Source organism: Chiloscyllium plagiosum, unplaced genomic scaffold, assembly GCF_037043375.1.
Source record: "Chiloscyllium plagiosum isolate Xiang-an unplaced genomic scaffold, Cpla_swu_hap1 HiC_scaffold_18, whole genome shotgun sequence".
Taxonomy (NCBI): Eukaryota; Metazoa; Chordata; class Chondrichthyes; order Orectolobiformes; family Hemiscylliidae; genus Chiloscyllium; species Chiloscyllium plagiosum.
This window is the reverse complement of record NW_028270156.1, coordinates 31,346,906-31,355,376: the sequence shown is the minus strand read 5'-3', so window position 1 is coordinate 31,355,376 and position 8,471 is coordinate 31,346,906. Positions and strand designations below refer to the sequence as shown.

The 8,471-nt window shown below is 41.3% G+C and overlaps 1 long non-coding RNA gene across 1 annotated transcript; it reads right to left on the bottom strand.

Moving 5' to 3' along the window:
* Nucleotides 1–2,520: 2,520 nt before the first annotated feature.
* On the bottom strand, nucleotides 2,521–4,196 carry LOC122558041 (uncharacterized). The gene is made up of 3 exons (XR_006314016.2): nucleotides 4,056–4,196; nucleotides 3,213–3,306; nucleotides 2,521–3,118 (listed from the first exon to the last, which is right to left on the bottom strand). It is a non-coding gene; the product is annotated as an uncharacterized LOC122558041 (long non-coding RNA).
* Nucleotides 4,197–8,471: the final 4,275 nt, after the last annotated feature.

Here is an 8,471-nt window from a genome sequence, read left to right as displayed (position 1 = left end):
GCATTTGTGTGGCATGGACCACTTTTCAGCCCAAATCTGGATATTATCCAAATTTTATTACAATTGGGCATAGACTGCTTCTGTATCTGAGGAGGTGCCGAACGTTGTACAATCACAGCGAACATCCCCACCTCTGACCTTCTGAAGTAGGGAAGAAGCAATTGAAAATGCTTGGGTCTAGGACATTACCCTGAGGAACTCCTGCAGAGATGTCCAGGAGCTGAGATGATTGACTTCCAATAACCACAGCCATAACCCATCCTCCTGATGTACCAAGTATGATTCCATCCAAAGAGAGAAAGAGGATCAGCTACAATGAAATTGAATGGCGGAGCAGACTCGGACAACTGAATGGTCCACTCCTGCTCCTTGTTTCTATGTTTCTAATGCTAACCACAAGGGACAGGATACTTTTCCCAAACTAACCTTGCTGCATCCAAACAAAGGGTGGGTGTATAAAGATAGGGAGCTATTTCATTGTTCCTCATCGAGGAGTTTAATGATTTGTTGTAATCTGACCGGAGCTGTAACAAATTGGGGAATCCCACCTGGAATTTGTCAGAACAGCAGACGTGATGGGCCAATGGCTCGCTATTGTGCTGTAGGATTTAATGATTCTTAGACTGAACCAGTAATAATAACTGTTTAACCACTCTTCCCAAAAAGTGATCGGCGTTAAGAATATTTTGATATGTACTGATTGAAATATTACTGGTCAGTTATCTTTGGGAATTCTCTATCTTAGGGTGCTTTGAATATTGTTGAATCACAATGCATTTAAACATAGAAGGATGCTGTGATGAATACCGATAACATATTTGGAAGATTAGGTTTTAAAGTATGGAAAATATAATTTTCAGTGATGTGAATGTCTGAGTTATTTCCTTAAAGGACAGAACAGTATTCATTTTGATTTACACAAAAAATTTTTAGAATCCCTACAGTGTGGAAACAGGCCTTTCTGCCCAACAAGTCCACACCAATCCTCTGAAGAGTAGCACACCCAGACCCATTTCCCTCTTACTAATGCACCTAGCCTACACTTCCCTGACCACATTGGCAATTTAGCACAGCTAATTCACCTAACCTGCGCATCTTTGTGTCAGGAGTAGATTAGATGACTTACAGTGTGGAAACAGGCCCTTCGGCCCAACAAGTCCACACCGACCCGCTGAAACGCAACCCACCCATACCCCTACATTTACCCCTTATTACCTAACACTACGGGCAATTTAGCATGGCCAATTCACCTGACCTGCACATCTTTGGACTGTGGGAGGAAACTGGAGCACCCGGAGAAAACCCACGCAGACACGGGGAGAACGTGCAAACTCCACACAGTCAGTCGCCTGAGTCGGGAATTGAACCCGGGTCTCTGGCGCTGTGAGGCAGCAGTGCTAACCACTGTGCCACCGTGCCGCCCACTAATTGTGATTGTGGGAGGAAACCCACACGGACATGGGGAGAACGTGCAAACTCTACACAGACAGTCGTCTGACGCTGGAATCAAACCCAGGTCCCTCGTGCTGTGAGGCAACTGTGCTAACCACTGAGTTACTGTGCCATCCCACTTTAGTTAAAAGACCAACATGCCACCAGGCAGCTAGGAGCTAAGGTGTTTGCTGACTTCAGTTTTACAACCCAGAGAAAGATTGACAGGGATAACAATCAGGTTCATTCACAGAGAAGAGAACTGTTACAGTAGAGGTACTGTTAGTAACTGTCTCTGAAACAGTCAGGACAGGGCTGGGGAGATGCTTTGAGTTGTCTTGAAGAAAACTCCAGAAGCAGAGGCTATTGCCTCAGGGAAAGACATTAATGAAAGAAATTAGCATTACATGAATGCACAGCCGTTTGCAAAAACTGAAACTGTTTACAACAGTGGCAGCTGACCAAAGAGCTCTGCTATTCATTTAGAGAGACATTTCCTTGGGTTTGGGTGTCTGTAAGATTATTGTTTGGGTAAAATGGTTGGATCTCTCCTTTATTTATAATGAATTTATTTTAAGTAGTTCTTGCAACGTGTAACATAGTTCATGTTTTCCCTTTGTGACATTAAATGTTAAAAGTATATTGGGAGTTTTTTCTGAATATGTTTATGACTGAATTTCATGATAAAGTTAAAAAAAACTCAGTGTCTCTCAAGTCATGTGTCACCTGACTTGTTCAGTATTCCCATCACCTGTGTCCATATCATTCCATTCCCTCATTCTATACTCATAGCCCTGTGAGCTTATTTCCCTCAAGTGCCCATCCAGTCTCCTTTTGAAATCCTTGACCTTCTATGCTTCCAGCATCCTTGTGAGCATCAATTCAAGGAGAATATTCTTGGGTCCAGAGGAATCAAAGGGATATCAGGTTAGTATAGGAAATTGGAGTTGTTTTAAGACTAGCTGTGAGCTTATTGATTCATGAAGCAGGCTCAAGGACCTTACTGGCCAACCCAGCTCTGATTTCTTATGTTGAAAGCAACTTTCAATCATTTCTGTTTCTGAGCTAAAAATGTAAGGTGAACGATAATTTGGAACAGATATGTTTATTTTTGATAACATTGGGAGCCCACAGGAAATACAATAAATGTCAAAATATAGACTAAATTTAATCTCAAAAACTAAGTTACATAAATAGTGGAATAAATACCTTTATAATTTCTTAACACAGGGTAATTTACAGAGAGATCATCCTGGATACTGTTTTAAAAGTTACTACAAAATAAACATATTGTTAAATATTTCTAGTGGTTACTTTTAGCCAGTTCAAGCAGCACCTGCCTTACTGCAAGTCCATCAAATCTTTCAACATTTTACAGTTAATCGAACTTTGAGATTGGTCAACTCAGAATCCTGAAGGTTTATATCTGAATGTTTCCCGTCCACCCTATAAACCAACATCCTGTTGCTATGATGTCTGTCTGGTTTCTACCTATTTCCTGGGGTTTGGGGAAACAATGGTTAATTCCATCCATCTCGGCAGCTCAAGTGCAGTCATGTCTCGAGAATGGACCATCCCAGCTGTGTTCAACTCCTTCATCATCTGATCAAGCCACTGCTGCCTCCTCGTATCTTCCTGAGAACGACTCCGATCATGCATTTGCTGATGCTCACTCACCGATCTTTTACTGAAAGAAAGGATACAATCAATTTCATTGGGTCACTTGTCTCATTCTTTGTAATGTTGATTGTGTGATTATATGTTCTAATTTAGCAAATTACCCAATGGGGTTCCCATTGCAAAGCAGCATCCAGCCCATGATGTACAGGATGGTCACAAAACCTACTCTCTCCATGATTAGTGAAGTCATATTATCTACAAAAAGAAAATTGTTTACTTGCATTTATTAATGGTTATGCAAAATTTACGTCAATGTTTACCAAGTCATTCATAACCTGAGAACATCTCAAAGATCTTCACAAGCAAAGAATTGCTTATAATGTAGGAAATGCCAGTATTGTGCATAGTGGAGTCCTCAAACAGCAAAATTATACTGAACTATAATTTTAATGATGCTGGTTTTGTCTAGACAGCAGGAAAAATTCGCTCACCTTAAAACAGTGCCATGGAGTATTTTATTTCTACCTGAGGCAGCAGCTATGTTGCAATTAGAATTTTAATCTAAACATTTGTTTGATTTCTACATGCTAGCATTCACAAAGATACAACTTGATGCAGGTATTAACTATACATGTTTTCAATCATGCAAACAGTCTAAAATGTTAACATTGTTTTTCTCCCCATAGATGCTGGCAAGACCTGCTGAGTCCCTCCAGCAATTTGCTTTTGTGTGTTTCTCAAAGATGGTGCCTCAGACAGTACATCATTCCCTCTGAAGTGGAAATGTGACCGTGGCCTGAAATTTACATTCAACTTCCACAAAAGGCAAACACATTACCCACTGACTCCCAGCCAGCAAGCTGCTTCTGTACAGTTTGGAATACAGTACAAGACATGTCACACCTTCATTGAATTTTTTTTGACACTCATTCATAGCAGAAACACTGGGTTGGACATCTAACCGTCACTGGAGTAGCCCTCTGACTATGAGGAAAGTTACTTACCAATCCACCAAAGGTGTTAGTTCCACAGTTCCTGAGCCTGAGTTCTGAGGAGTTTCTACCCACAGCTTGAAGTTGTGTTTGATACTTTTACTGTGAAAATGCTCTGCTATATAAGGGGTTCAGAACCTGTTGTTCAATGTTCCTTTTGTTGCAGCTGATGTCATTGTGATGTCTCCCCAATAGCAAGACGTAAAATGACTGAGCAGTGGGAAGATATTTGAAGTTGTCCTGAATTTCTCAACTGTGAGAGGAGCTGTGACATCAATCCTATCCCGCAGTGGATTTACAGCAATGACCTACTGACATTGACTTTTTAGTTTAAGATCAAGCTTTTGTTTAGAGAAAGATTGAAAGTTTTCTATTTTGAATTCCCTGGGGTGGAATGGGAATAGTTGGCATAAGAGCTAACCAGCCGACAAAACGTCACATACAATGAAAACTAACGTCGCCAGGATATGCTTATGTAAAACAAAAGCCCTGATTTACGGAGGTTAGTTCCTTACTCCTGTATTCCTGGTGTCCTGTTCTCGCATTGCATAGGTCCAACCTTTGCTTAAATGTACAGTGACTTAGCACTGGTGACTGAAGAGTGAATCACAGCAGAAACTCAATTCAAGATCTCTGCCAAGCTTTGCCAGAAAAAAAATCTTGTTCATTTGTGTCTTTGAGACACTGAAGTCAATCCAGAGAAAGAAAACTTGCATGTTTTAGACAGTTCATTTTTATATTTTGCACCTAAATTTTGATTCAGTGATAGCAGTCTTGTAGCAGTCTTGTCTTTAATGTGTGAAGGATGTGAATTCAATGTCTACTCCCATGGGTAACTGATTTGTGAATAATTATGAACTCATGATCAACATTAATTCCACCTGAAGAATTTTGAATGGAAGGATGAAGTTGTGAAATTAAAACCAAGGGAACAAATGGAGCAAGTGCACGCCAGAACCAAGAATGGTGCATGGAACAAAGAACGGCAAAGATAACAACTTTCACCAAAAGATCACAGTGATACTGCTGAGCCAGACCTGAATGTCTAGGGTGGAAACGAGGGTGGTTCCAGAGATAAAAAACATTAATGTTAATGAGTTCGTATTATTGGATCGGTTATAAATAAAGGACAAGAATATTTGGAAGAGAATAAAAATGTAATAATTGTTGCATTGTTTCTAACCCAAAACAAACTTGATGAACAATTAAAGCTTCAGGAAACATAATTGATTAAGCAGAGAATTGCTCAGTTTTAATGATAAACCTTTCAAAACCCCACACTATCAATTCTATTTGAAGAATAAATGAAGCAGCTTGCTGAGAAATAGTTTGTTAGGAACGTTTCCTCATTTAATAGAAAATTTATGCCAGTACTTCCCAAACCGTTTCCTACTATGGCTTGAAAATTGTCATGACTCCTCAGTGAGAGTGAGAATCTATAAATCACTCGGTTCCACGATCGGTCAGTTGACATACCTGTAAATGACTCTTTGTCCAACATGTAAACAATCATTAATTGTATGTTACAGTGCTGTGTTGGCAGACTCTGATTTGCCCAGAAGTAGGAAAACTTCTTGGCAATCAAAAGAATCAAACGACCTTACAGAGCTTGCATAAGATTTAAATACATTTATCATCATCAGACATGATCATGATCGTGTAGTTAGATTCAATGAATAATTGTAATTACTTCATGGGTAGTAATTTGAACCAATGATATTGATTAAGGTGTAATGGATTATGTCACCTTTACAAAGATTCGCAGCTTGCAAAATGTGGTTTAGTATTTCCTCTAGGAGGACTCGCAGTTTGCAGGTGTAGTTAGTTATTTATATGGTTTTAAGGACTATCAGTAGAATTTTCATATAGGGAACGATTTTGTTCTACCTCCATCGTTATTTCTGTTTTTTTATTGGAATTACATCAGTCTGCAGTTTCTTGTTTCTGACTGGTTCAGAGCAATTTTAATGCAGAAGCTCTTTTGCACTTTGTAGAAGCCATTTTGTGCAGCTCCTTTACCCATTTTGGCCTACCTCTCAGAGGCCCATATGCTGCCATTTTGTGCTACCTTCCAGAGGCCCATATCTTCATTGCCCCCTTTGATCGCTCTGTGATCACTAAAAGAGAAGGCTTATCCAAACGAATGGCCTTCAAGGCATTCCAACATCAACATCCTCTTCACTGCTCACCTGGTCATATTTATCATCGTCATTAACACATGGGGGTGAGCCTTCAGATTGCAAAAGGTGCATGTTCTGGGGTGAGCCTATATCACGAATGGAGCTCATAAGTTTAGCAATTAAACACTTAACAATAGCAATGCCTGCAAACAGACAGAGGAGAATGATTCCGATATACATAGCCAAATTGATAAGCCAATTGTACCATGAGCCCAATCCCCAGCTTCCCCAACTGGTCCCTTCAGTCATTCCATCAAGGAACACCTGGATCTCGTTTTGGGGGGATATCTTGGTAATATTGTCAGTTCGGCCGGGAATGCCCATAATGCATTTGTCTTGGACAATTGTACAGATCCCACCTTTCCAGGCTAGTATAAGGCATACCAATTCTGCATGGAATAAAGACACAGATCTAATAATCCCAGTTTAATCTGTTCCAGAGCCTCTTTGGTCTTATTTCCAATATCAACAGGAGATTGACTGGCCAATGGTATGGGCAGCACATTTGATAACAGAAACTTGTTTTGGGACCAGGAGTGCTGTCAAAAGATCAGAAACAAGCTGGTGATGAGAAATGGGGTCCCTGAGGAGATCAAAAATCCTCTATTCTTCCGGAGCTGACCAAAATCATGGACAACTCCAAAGGCATAGCAGGAATCAGTACAAATATTTACACGGACATCCGTACCAAGGATACAGGCACAGATCAGGGCAAAGAGTTCAGCCTGTTGGGCAGAGAAGGGGGTCTCAAACGAAGCTGATTCCAGGACAGAGCCATGATCATCAACTATTGCATAACCTGAGAGGCGATTACCCGTATGGCCAATGGAGGAACTACCATCAGTGAACATGTTAATGTCAGGGTCTGCGATCTGGGCGAACTTGAATGTCTTCATTAATAAAGAGAAAACAGTCATGGACTGGAGTGGACAAGGGTGTTGGGAGATATGCAAGGAAATAGGCAGGATTTATGGTGGTGCAGTACTTAAAGGTTAGTCAGGGGTTGTTGAGGAGGTAAATCTCGTAACGGTTTTGGTGAGCAGCAGTCAAATATTGAGTTTGCAATTGTCCTAAAGGGGCAATCACCGCATGAGAACTGTAGACAAAAATGTCCTGCTGGAGGGTGAGGTTCTCTGCGGATTTTGACCTTAGAACAATAGCTGTGAGGATCTGAGTACAATGGGGGAGTCCTAAGCCAACAGAGTCAAGTTTAGTAGAGAAATAGGCGATCGGACAATATTGGTCTCCATGTAGCTGAGTGAGAACTGAGGAAGCACAGTCATCCAGAATAATGCAGTAAAGTTGGAAAGGTCTGTCATAAAGGGGTCTTCCCAAAGCTGAAGCTTGTGACAAGGCCCGTTTGAGTTCGTCAAAGGCCTGTTTTGCCTCTGAGGGGAGTTCAAAGGTTCCTTCATAAGAAGTGAAAGGGGTTAATTTCTTGATGAAAAGGGCCATGTTGGGGATCCATTGACCTCAGAAATTGACCATGCCCAGCCATGTGTGAACCTGTTTCCCATTTGGAATGGGGAAGTTGACAATAGGAACAATATGGCTCTGTTCAAGGGAGCGTGAGTCATTCGACAGGATGAAACCTAGGAACTTTACCTGGTGTTGTGCAACCAGGACCTTCTTGGGGGAGACAACATAGACCAGGCATTTCAGATAGTTAAGGAGGAGGACGACATCAGAGTGATTAGATTCTTCATCTAGACTGGCAACAGGGAGGTCATCCACATGTTGAATCAAGGTAGACACACTTGTGAAGGTGAAACTGGATCAGAAACTGCATATAGATGGGTCTCACCTTGGAAACCATAATACTATTGGGTCTTCTTGGAAATTGGAAGATTCATATCGGATGTCACCGAAGACATTGAAGCTCCCGTGTCAATCAAAAAGGGATGTCATCTACTTTCAATTTCAAGTAGAACTGTAAGTTCCTTTTCATGAGATAAAGACCTCAGAGGAAGGTTAGTCAGTCATTGGGAAAAGGGTTTGTTTTATTAAAAGGTGGTGTATCATCCCCTACCTCTTGGTTGCATTGGTGGTGCCCCAGTTATCTTGAGGGTAATTTCCATATTTGCCCCCTTGGTTTCCCCCTTTTTGCCCCTTGGGGTCCTGTGGAAACCCAATTGGACAGGTGGCCACCTGTGGAGTAGCTGCGGGTCAGGCAGTCATGATACCACTGGTAAGGGTCTCCACAGTTGAAACAACACTGGGGGCCACTACTGGTTGGACCGCTTCGGCT